The sequence below is a fragment of the Quercus lobata genome, chromosome 2 (assembly GCF_001633185.2).
Source record: "Quercus lobata isolate SW786 chromosome 2, ValleyOak3.0 Primary Assembly, whole genome shotgun sequence".
Taxonomy (NCBI): domain Eukaryota; kingdom Viridiplantae; phylum Streptophyta; class Magnoliopsida; order Fagales; family Fagaceae; genus Quercus; species Quercus lobata.
The window spans coordinates 39,832,551-39,845,071 of NC_044905.1; the positions used below are offsets into that span (position 1 = coordinate 39,832,551).

The 12,521-nt window shown below is 37.0% G+C and overlaps 1 pseudogene; it reads left to right on the forward strand.

The window, feature by feature from the left end:
* Positions 1–4,116: 4,116 nt before the first annotated feature.
* On the forward strand, positions 4,117–10,715 carry LOC115975588 (annotated as a pseudogene).
* The last annotated feature ends 1,806 nt before the right edge of the window (positions 10,716–12,521 follow it).

Sequence of the window (12,521 nt, forward strand, 5' to 3'; positions counted from 1 at the left end):
TTGCATGGTCCTCGGACTCAAACCTATGGGAAAATTAGTCATTCCAAAAGTTTAAGTGCTAGACAGAACCAAGGCCTTGCATGGTCCTCGGACTCAAACCTATGGGAAACTAGTCACTCCAAAAGTCTAAGTGCTAGACAGAACCAAGGTCTTGCATGGTCCTCGGACTCAAACCTATGGGAAAACTAGACACTCCAAAAGCCTAAGTGCTAGACAGAACCAAGGTCTTGCATGGTCCTCGGACTCAAACCTATGGGAAAATTAGTCATTCCAAAAGTTTAAGTGCTAGACAGAACCAAGGCCTTGCATGGTCCTCGGACTCAAACCTATGGGGAAACTAGTCACTCCAAAAGCCTAAGTGCTAGACAGAACCAAGGTCTTGCATGGTCCACGGACTCAAAACTATGGGAAAACTAGACACTCCAAAAACCTAAGTCCTAGACGAGACGAAAGTCTTGCATGATCCTCGGACCTCAGGCTTTGTGGAAACTAACACGCAATGTTACCTTTCTAAACGTTCAAGCTAAGTTCAACCATGCCTCGGTCCTTGGACCAAACGCCTAAAGCAAGTTAAAGCTATAAATATCGTCAGAAACGTGAAAAAACAAAAAAAAAAAAAACAAAAAAAAACCCCTATTACCCGATGATCCCCTTGGATAGCCTACTTTAGGTTACATGTCCTCGGGCGGTCACTCTGTTCGCAGCACAGAACATGTGGTTGTTTTTCCCGGTTAGTCTCATATAATTAACCTACTTAAAGTCAGCATTGCTGTACCCGTCAGTTTTGATAGGTTCAAAGTGACGACTCTTTACCATCAATGGCATCAGTTCTAAGTACTATTCGGAAGAAAAGACACCAGCACATCCATTCATAAAACAATTATTGCAAGAAAGAAAGGATACGCAAAATGAAATAAAATCACTTTTTTATTAGATAAATGAAAAGTACAATGTACATGAAAAGACTTAGACAAGCCTATATCAGAAGCTAACTTTTTAAAAAAAAAGAAAAAAGGGGGCACACGGGAACAATGAATCCTCAATCTAGCTCTAACAGCAATAGAGCAAGTATGGATGGCACCGGCGGTGGAAGAGAAGAAGAAGCGGAAGCGCCTGATCCACGACCTTGCTCTAGCAGCAACCAAGCAAGTCTGGATGGTATCGGTGGTGGAAGAGAAGAAGAAGCAGGAATGCCAAATCCCCATACTTGCTCTAGCAGCAATCAAGCAAGTATTGCTCTAGCAGCAATCGAACAAGTATGGATGGTACCGGCGATGGGAAACCCGAACCCTCGCATGCGTGACACACGGCACCGGATGAAAGTCCCAATTGTGTCGCACCAAAAATCTGATGCGACCTACACCTGCTTCGGATTTTGGCTAAAGGAAGAGAGACTCCTTTCTTGTCCAGTCGAGGGGGAGAAATATCTTCAACCTTTGCCTCCCTTGCCCTAACCGGGCCATTCTAAATCTCAGAGACATCCAAGGCTTCTGAAAGGGGTTTTGTTCCTTCACCCTCACCCTAACCATGACCATTTCACTCCCTAAATCTCAGTCATTCTAATAGTGGGGATTTTGGAAACATTTGGGGAGTTAGAAACTTGAAACACTCAAGGGTTTGTGAATAAAGGGGGATGATCTCCCACCGTGTGTCTTATATAGGGGACAAATCTGGAGGCAATCAATTTGCCCCAAATCTCCAATAAGGAATTACAAACGAGATAAATCTCGCTCAAATTACAAAGTAGTCTTCAGCCGTTGGATTTATGTCACCTCGTGAAAGGGCCCTAATTAAAGCGCGCCTCGTATACCGAAACGACAAGAACGCGGCTTGGATAGACTAAAAGAATGTCTCATAGCCAGGAACGCGCCTCAGGCAAGCAAAGAGGCTCTGGCATTAAATGGAGGACAAGACTTGGCAAGCCGTGACAGAGGCTCGATGACACCAAAACCCTCCTCTCCGTTCGAGAAGCCGGACAGCAGGATTTTGAGGGACTATTGTAAGGGGTAAAAGACCAGTAAGCCTATGTCAATGTCTACGTTGGGCCAAGGGTCCAGCCCAAGGAAAACCCCTCCTCGACGATGTGGAGAATCCTCCTTGGCATGGATATAGCCGAGGATAAAGGAGACAACCTACCACTGGTAGTGACACTCCAAATCATTCCACAGAACAGGAAAAGTACTAAAGCAGAAAAGGACAGCAGAGAAAATGGAAATGTCAAAGGGAAAAGCTGTCATGACTGCATTCAGTGCCTTGTGCCTGACATAGCCATGATTTTCTGCCTTTACAACCACTCCCAATAACTGGAGGGGAGGGTTGATGGAACAAGTACCTACCCAAGGAACCCCATTCAAAAGAAGAAAAACTACTATAGAAAGGGGGGGGGGGGGGGAAGGAGACAGAAGGGTGGGGCTGAGACCCCCCATCACACCAGAGGCACCAAAAAAAGCTCCCTGGATCGTGTCGAGGAGCAATCCCCTCAGGTAAACTCGATCCATGAAGAACACTATGATTACCGTTGTCCATACACTAAAGTCTAACTCTTTGGCCCACTCTCTACAAATTCATTGTACCAGGTTTATTGGTCTAAGGTCCCAAGCATCTTGGGCCTGGCTTGAAAAACGTGACCTTACAAATTTAATAAAATAAAATTATTGTAACTTCTTATAAAATAATTGTTTAATTTTTCATTGAACATTTGAACTTATATTCGTCTTTTTTTTTTTTTTTTTTTTTTTTTTTTTTGAAGTGGGTTGATAATGTAAAAGTGAAAGAAAGCTGAGTTTGATATTCTTTTTTAGAGTCGAGTTTGATATGGTGGTGAAAAAAAAAAAAAAGGATAAAAATTGGAAGATGACATAATGTAAACATTGTGGGAATGAAAAAAAAAAGTGAAATTGAGGAAAATGTAGGGAAAGACCTACCACTTCAACAAAGAAACCAATTTTCACGCCAGAAATAAAAGTTATTTTTTACCATTTTCCTTAGCAAGTGGGCCCATGGCTCATTTACCGGTGCTGCCCGACTCCAGTTAACAAAACTTTAGATATTTTTATCATTTTGTTGTAAAAGAAGTGATTGACCACTTCAACAAACACAGCTACCATGTTCAACAAGCACAGCTACCATGTTCAACAAGCAGAAATACACGTGTTGCCTTGTATCTGTCCTCCTATTATCTGCTCTACTAGAGCTCATTCCTAAACATATTCTTATAACTTTTTTTTTTTTGAAAGGAAATATTCTTATAACTTGAAACCATAGTTTAGAAATCATCAAATTATAATAAAATAACACAAACAGATTTTAAGTCTTTGATGGATTTTTGAGCTTTCCTCAGATTTATGAACATGCCTAATAAAACTTAAAAAAAGGTAGCTTTTCATATCTAATGGGCTCTTTTTTTGATAGGCAGAAGTTAGACTTTAAGTCCAAAACATTGTAAGTAGTAAATACCCATGAAAAAAAAAGGAAACTCTAATTATTTTAGACTTGGGTACCCTTCTCTTTTTTGTTTATACCATATATTCTTAGTGCTTCTTGATTGTTAATAATGCCATGATTTGTGATCTCCAATATTATTAGCCACAACTAGGATTGTGCAATAACCCACTCAATTCACTCAAACCGCTCGACTTGCATCGCTCCACATTACCCTCACATGGATATGATATTTATTTCAAAGTTGATAGATTAAACTATTAAAGTGATGGATCAAGTTGCTTGGCGAGTTAGGTTTTTTAAACTGCCAAAACTTGAGCCAACATACCTATATATATATATATATATATATTCATTTTCCGTAAGTTTATATATCTCATATCTAAGTTTTTTTTAATAAAATTTATTAACTAAAACTCACCCACCAAATTCAACCTACAGACACCCTTAGCCACAACATATGGTAGAGAAAGTCCTAATATTAATAGGACATGCACTACTAAAGTGACCAGATTAAAAGCCACGCGTCAATATGGGCTGCTAGTCTTTTGCTGACTTCGATGTTGACTTTGGTCTTCTATCCAATTTCCATAGAAATATTTAGAATTTTTATTTTTATTTTGTGGTGGCTTATCATAAGAAGTCAGGGCTTAGCCTTGCTGTTTCACACTGATACTCATCATCATCAGAAAGAGAGAGAGAGAGAGAGAGAGAGAGAGAGAGAGAGAGATGGGTATGACGGTGGGAATGGTGTTTTTGTTGTGGTCAATGAATGTATTTACAGAAGCAGTGGGTTTGGGAAACAGTTCATGTAGTGGAGCAGCAGCAGTTTGTGGGAACATTACAATTCCATACCCTTTTGGAATTGAACCTGGTTGCTACATTGACGATTCCTTTGCGATAGATTGCAACAACACTCTTGGCTCTACCAAGCCTTTCTTGAGAAAATTAGATCTGGAGGTGCTGGACATTTCATTAGAGGGCACACTTCGCGTCAACTATCCTATGTCATGGTGGTGTCCTTATGGTCGTAGCACACCAAATGTGAGCTTAGCATCAAGTCCCTTTGTCTTCTCAAAATTGAGAAACATATTCGTTGCCATGGGTTGTGCCAACGTGGCTTATCTTCTATCCAGTGATGGCTCAAATAGCTCATTAAGTATATATGGTGGGTGCATGTCCGTTTGTGAAAAAGACACCATACAGTCAAACGGCAGTAGCTGCAATGGCATCGGCTGTTGCAAAACTACAATCCCTTCAGATCTCGATGTGTTTACCACAAATATACAGTCAATGGGCAGAGCATCTTTTGAAAGAACCGAAGATTGCAAGTATGCCTTCTTAGTAGATCAGAAGTGGTTCGAGGAAAATTTAACAAGCCACTTTGAAGTCCAAAAAATGTCTCACGTTCCGGTGGTATTAAATTGGGAAATAAATGCAAACTTATCTTCTCTTGTAATGGGAAGTAATTCATCTCACTCAACCTGTCAGTTTGCAAATCGTTCTTCGTCATTGGGTAATATGAGTTCAACTTTTACATGTTCTTGCGACTCCGGCTTTGAAGGAAATCCCTATCTTGTTGATGGATGTCAAGGTACACTTCTCGCACTCTATTAAATCTATTTATTAATAAATTAATTGTATGTTTCATTTTCATAGACAAATAAAAATGATTAAATTAATTAATTTTGATGTTGTCACAAAATTTCATTTATATTTTGAGTGAACCATAAAATTTCATTTTGGATATGACAAAGTTGTAGATATATTTTTGTGTCACGACTAGGACATAAGTGACTATAAATGCTGAAAAAAAAATGTGGGTCTATTTGAAAGTGATGATTTATCAATCAAAATTGTACATATTATTAAGTTGTAGAAAAAATTATGACAAGTATTGTTTTCCAAAAAAAATTATTTTGGTATATCATTTGTCAAAAATTATGTTTGATAATGTTAGGAAAAAAAAGGACGAAACTACACTATTGGTTTCTAAAGTTTACTCTGTGAGCGCAATTGGTCCCTTAAGTTTCAAATAAACACTATTGATCCTTAAAGTTTAAAAAATGAGTGGTGCTAGTCTTTCGGCTAATTTCTGTTAAAAATATTGTTTATGTGGCTAACAGAAAAGTGACGTGACATTTATTATTTTACTGCTTGCACTTATAAACTACGTGACAACTTAAGCGTCCTATGCCATATCAGCTTTTTAATTATAAAGTTGCCATGTAATCTTTAATTGGATTTTATTAATTCTTATGCCAAAAAAAAAAAGAGGATTGGCTTCGGCCCCTCAATCTCTCCTTCCTTATTTTCCCTTTCTTCGCTTCACCATTTTCCAATTTTCTAATCAAGTAGCCCGACCACCTCAAAGCCAACAATAATTTACTAGAAACTCTCTTAACAAAAATCCAGATATGAGTTGAAGAGAACCGCCTTTGAGGATACAAAGTCTTTTACGTAACTCTCTTTCTAATCTAAATTGATTGGCCACAAATCCTCTCTTGTTAACGAGAGTGGTCTAGTGTCAGGAGCAAGAAACCAACAAATATTTTGAGAGCAACAAAAGTGATAGGCAACAAAGATTCCCACAGTGACTACCATTGGTTCATTGTAGAGAAAGAAAAAGGACCAATTTTTTTTCAAATTTTTTTAAGGAAAATAAAACTTGAATATAATACATCAAACATTTGAAGATTTATAATGAAACAAATTTAAACATTTTTTCAAGCTATTTATGGATCCTTTGGAAACAAATCTGAATAAAGAAACATAAAGATCTTTAGGAGATAAGCAGTCGATGGACATTCATGGAGAATGGCGAAGGACAGAGCTTGTGTTGGCTACTACAGTGGCAACGAAGGCCATTTGGAGGAGTCGCTATGGCAGAGGAAGAGCGGTGATGATAATGACGGCAGCTGCAGCCACAGTGGTTGGGAGAATGGCTGTAAAGGAAGATGAAGTGCTTGGGTCACAGGAAGATATTGGAGAGTCTAAGATTTTTTTAGCAAAATAAAAAAACATAATGACTCACATGCCACTCATCAGTTTGTAAAAGCACTTGCAATAAACTGTAAAATATGTACCAGTTGTAAATAATTTTGTAATTTTCTATTAAAAATGCCACATCATTAAAAAAAATAACAATTCAGCATTCCATTAACCACGTAAGTAATACTTCTAAATGAAGTTAACCAAAGGACTAGTACCACATATTTTTAAAACTTGAGGGATTAATAGCGCTTGCTTGAAACTTGAAGGATTAATTGCGCTCACATGATAAATTTTAGGGACCAATAGTATAGTTTTGCCACAAAAAAAAAAGGAGTTTGACAAAGTATATTTATTTCTTCTACTTTGTTCCTGTTTGTTCTCTTCCTTTTTTAAGCCTATCAATCATCTTCAATAATAATAATAATAATAATAATAATAATAATAATTATTATTATAGAAAGTGGACTAATGGAATAAGTAAACGCTCGAGTTGTAGCCCTTTTTTCCCTCTCAATTTCCTCTTGAACTTTCAACTTAAGTAAAGCCTCTCGTAAATGAGAATAACGTGCATTTGACTACTATTACAAGTAAATTAAATTTTAAAGTAGGCTAAATTGTAAACAACACTCTTAAAGTTGGGATGTTTAGATTTTACACCCTAAAATTTCAAAATTTAGATTTTACCTTATGAAACTTGGGGGTATTTGGATTTTACACTCAGAAGTTTCTGAATTTGGATTTTAGGTTGTGTTTGGTTGAACGTAAAATATTTTTAAGTGAAAATATTTTCAAGAAATGAAAATATTTTCAAGTGTTTGGTTGCATTCCAAAAAATGCTTTGGAAAATATTTTCTAGTGTTTGGTTGTGTTGTTGAAAATACTCTAGAAAACCCATTTTTATCATGTTTCTCACATTTTCTTAGGATCCAAACAAATATTATTACAGAAAATCAAAATATATAAACAACACAAGAAACAAAAATCAAAACAAAAACATCATTTATTCACAAACTCAGTGAGAGGGGGAAGAAAAAGTGAGAGATTGAGGGACAGAGAGATAAAGAAAGAGAGAATCGGAGTGGATGGAGGCGGCGACGGTCAAATCGGGTGGGTTTGGGGGTGGAGTGGAGTGGGCTGGTGGTCGGTGTCGTCTAGATCGGAGATTGGTGGTGGCAGCCAGTGTGTTGGAAAGCCTGGTGGAGCATGGCCTACGGTCGGTTGTCAAGATCGAAGCTCGTTAATGCATGGCTGGCAATCGAAGAGGTGAATCAGTGATGAGGGAGGGGTGGGCTGAGATCTGGGTAGCTTGTGCTATCGTCTTCATCAGCATTTCTCATCTTGCTTTAAAAAACAATAAAAGCAATAGTTCTTTCCAACCTTGTACTTTCCTTACTATCCTAGTCTCTAGGCCTTGATGGTTTCTAGACTTCTAGTTTCTACCTTTGAAATTCCCTCATTGTTGGCAATAGGGTGGTTCCTTTGACTTTTCAAAAATCCTCCCACCCTCTTGTATTTTTGGTAAAAAAATAATTTTGGACATAAATTTAAATAATGGCCTCCTAAATTTCTACTAAAAACATGTAATGCATTTATATAGCTGACTAATATATTTTTTGTTCCTTCTAATTACTCTTATGTCATATCGAGCTCATTAAATTAAAGGGTAAATTCCCTATAATCTCTTATATTTATACCCTCTATTAGAACTTGTCACATCGAATATTTTTTTAAATCGTAGAATAAATAATTATATATATTAAAAAAAATCATAATAAATGCCTACTAATAGTTAATAAATATCATATTTATAAAAACAATAACATAAAAATAAAAAGATAAAAACTATATTTTGATGAATACTTTTTGGACATCAGACTGTTTAGTGACTAGTGACCAGTTGTATTATACAGTGGAAATGACTTTTTGGATGAATGTCAGTTTTGCATTGTCATGTTTTACTGTTGATAATTTTGAACATCTATTCTAATGTTGTGTTCGTTATTACATGCCACTATGTCAAATATTGATGAATGCGCAAATCCAAGATCATGTAGATTCTTCAATCTTCAATATCTCTGTGTAAATGTTCCTGGGGATTATTATTGTGTTTCAATTTCTGATCACAAGTCTCGTAACAAAATTATCATAATAGGTATGTCCTTTTACCCTCTGAGATCTACAATAATTGAAAAAAGATTTACCTAAAGTAGGAAGGTGGGTTCGGAACTCCAAATGGTAAAGGCATAGGGATAATATTTAATGAAGAATAACCCAATTGTTGCTTACTGTTTCCCTTTTGTCTCTTAATCTTTTTATGTTTTTAATACTTCTTTAGATGGCGACTCCCTTGAATCAAGTCAATTTTTAAACATTTCCTATTCATTCTGTCGACAAACCAATTGGTTACTAACAAATGGCATTATGAAGATGACCCACAAGTTGTTTTTATTTACTCAAAATAAATAAATAAATAAAGATGACCCACAACAAAACTCGAAAGAATTTATGCGAATTTTCAACAAATTTTCCAAGAATTTTAGAGTATCATTCTCTTTGATTACTACTTGTCAATGTAAGTTAACATACTTTTGTCACGGAATAGTTTGTCTAGCCTTTTGGTGTTCAAAGAAGTTGTCTCTATTTTGTTCAAAACTATTATAAGCTTTCGATTGGTCTTGACTCTTTAGGTATATTGGACCATTTAGAACTTAATGCTTGTTCTTTTCTATTATCATTTTTTTTTTTTTGCTAAACTTCTTTTCTATTATCTTTTATCCTCCATCTACAACCCACTTTTTGCGTATCTCTTTGATTACAACTTGTTAATGTAAGTTAACTACTTTAGTTATGGGATAGTTTGTCTAGCCTTTTGCCATTCGAAGAAGTTGTCCCTATTATAAGCTAAACTAGGAGTAATCTTTCTCATTTGATTGTGTTATACAGGTATTAGCACAGGCATCATTGGACTATTATTTCTGTTCATTGGTGGATGGTGGTCATACAAAGTGGTAAAAAAAAGGAAGAATATTAAGCGCAAGGAGAAGTTCTTCAAACAAAATGGTGGTTTATTATTGCAACAACAATTGTCTTCAAGTGAAGTAACTGTTGAGAAAACTACCAAATTGTTTAACTCAAAGGATTCGGAAAAGGCCACTGACAATTTTAATGTGAATAGAATTCTTGGTCAAGGAGGACATGGCACTGTTTATAAAGGTATGTTGATAGATGGGAAAATTGTTGCAGTAAAAAAGTCCAAAGTAATTGATGAAGGAAAACTCGAAGACTTCATTAATGAAGTTGTCATTCTTTCACAAATTAACCATAGGAATGTGGTTAAACTACTTGGTTGTTGTTTGGAGACAAAAGTTCCTTTGCTTTGCTAGTTTATGAATTCATTCCTAATGGAACTCTATCCCAATATCTCTATGAACAAAATGAGGAGTTTCCAGCAACATGGGAAATGCGCTTACGAATTGCTACAGAAGTTGCAGGAGCTCTTTTCTACTTACACTCAGCAGCTTCTACACCCATTTACCACCGAGACATTAAGACTACAAACATTCTCTTAGATGATAAGTACAGAGCAAAAGTAGCAGATTTTGGGACTTCAAGATCCATTGCTGTTGATCAAACTCACCTAACCACAGTAGTACAAGGCACTTTTGGATATTTGGACCCTGAGTATTTCCAATCAAGTCAGTTTACAGAAAAGAGTGATGTTTATAGTTTTGGTGTTGTCCTTGTTGAGCTCTTAACTGGAGAAAAACCGATTTCTTTTACAAGGGCAAAAGAATGCAGAAGTTTAGCCACATATCTCATTCATTCAATGGAGGAGAACAATTTGTTTGATATTATTGATGCTAGAGTTATGAAGGATGCTAAACAAGAAGAAATCATAGCAATTGCAAACCTTGCAAAAATGTGCTTGAACTTGAATGGGAAGAAACGACCTACAATGAAAGAAGTTGCAATGCAGTTGGAGGCAGTCCAAACATTGCAAAAAACTCCTAATGTTCAACAAAGCTACGAAGAGGTTGAATATGTCAGAACTGAAATGCATGAGCAATGGGATGATGTTTCTACATCAACAATGTCAGGTGCAGACAGTGGTGTAGCTTCATCTTCAGGGTCCTGCCCACTGTTATCTTTTTAATTAGGTTGATGTAAAAGAATTCTTTGCAGTATTTATTTAGTTTCATCTTGTGATGCTATATCTTTAGCTTCTTTTTTTCTTTTTTTGTATTATAAAACTCATTTCGTGGAATTAGTTCTTAAGGTGGATTAACCTTACGCTCTTATGGTTGTACAACATAGCAAAAATTCTGCATTTTGGTATTATAAGAATCCATTAGTATTATATGGATCAAATGATTTTCCTTTCAAATTATTGGTGTCAATAGTGTCCTATGTGCCTAAGAGGGTTACAATAGTCATAATATGGTCGATCCCATATACCATACATGTCCAAGGCCTCTCCTTGTAGTTTGAGCACCCACCACACGAATGCATTTTCTTGAAATTGGAAGTTTCCATTGACTGAACAATCTTAAATTACCATTTCAATTTTTGTGTTCCTCTTGCGAAACAAAATGCCAAGAGAAAAAGAATCATTCATGCACACTAGGAATTGAAAATTTCTTGCATTAGTTGTGGGATTTCCCTCTTCTTCTTCTTCTTCTTTTTTTTTTTTTTTTTTTCCTCTCTCTCTCTTTCACAAGTAGGTGGCAATGGAACACATACCAATCATTAATCTCCTCTCTACAGTCCTTTAGAGCATTCATTTGGTTTCCTTGATGTGATGAAAATGACACACTCCCAGGAAATGTGATAGGTTTTTTAGTTTTTTGCATGACATATATGGGAATTTAAGATTACCAAAGAAATTGCATTAGCACAATTCATGATAACTAGTTGCTGAAAGTTCAAAAACGTGTACAAAAACACCTTTGAACGTTTAGACCCCCAAATTACAACTTAATCAATTCAAGCAATATGTCAAACAACTAGTGTGCAGAAACTTAACATATGCTATCATACGAAATTGATTAAATACTATCTAAGCCATAACAGATTAAAATCCACAGCAGATAAATAAAAAGGCAAAGATAGAGAGGAAGGAAGATGCAAACACAAAGACAACACGCGATGTGTTATCGAAGAGGAAACTGAAGCCCTCGGCGAAAAACCTCTCCGCCGCCCTCCAAGCGGTAATCAATCCACTAGAAAATATAGTTGGGATACAAGGACAGCAATAGACCCTCCAAGCCTAATCTACCCAGTGCACCTAAGCCCTCCAAGCTTCTTGCTCCAACGAGGTTGCGTCGAACCTTTTTCTTTTCTAGCTTCCGGTTCCGGCTTAACTAGACCGAGCATCAAACCAATGAAATTGATTCCTTCCTAACTTGCTTCCCAGAAATCCAAGAACAGCAGTCTCACAAAATGATGGATTGGTGAGAACCCCTGGTTTGGTATAATGCCTCTCAAGGATTTGACAATGGAGAGGAAGAGAGTTGAGGATTTCGAAGAGATTCTAAGCGTAGAGATTGTGGGTTAAACAATCTGGTTTTCTTTCAGGGTTTTCTCTCTCAAAATTCTCTCTGGAAGCTTCTCTTTTCATCGTGGGTAATAGGTATTTTACTGGAGTGGAGAGGAAATGTGAAACGTTCAGAATTCTACAACAGGGGTGGCTCGCGGTTGACCTCGCGGCTTGACTAAGTCGCGAGATCCCAGGTCGCGAGATAACGTTATGGCCAGGTGTCCTGTTTGTCCTGTGTTACTCCAGCTAGGCAGACTGTTACCTTCCAGCATGCTTGGCACGTGAGGTTGCTTCTGGCGGCTTGAAGCCGCGAGTCACCAGCGAGACCCAGCCGCGACACTCTGTTTTCTTGCACACTCTTGAGCAAACTTCACTCTATCTCACTCACTACCATTACATCAAACCCACCTAAATACAGGGTTACTAAATGCTGAATTACAAGCAAATTTGGCACGGAATAAAGCCAATAGATGGTTGAATAAATTCAACCTTACAATCTCCCCCTTTGGCTATTCCGTGACAAAACCCTAAAACAGACTCTAGACTTAAC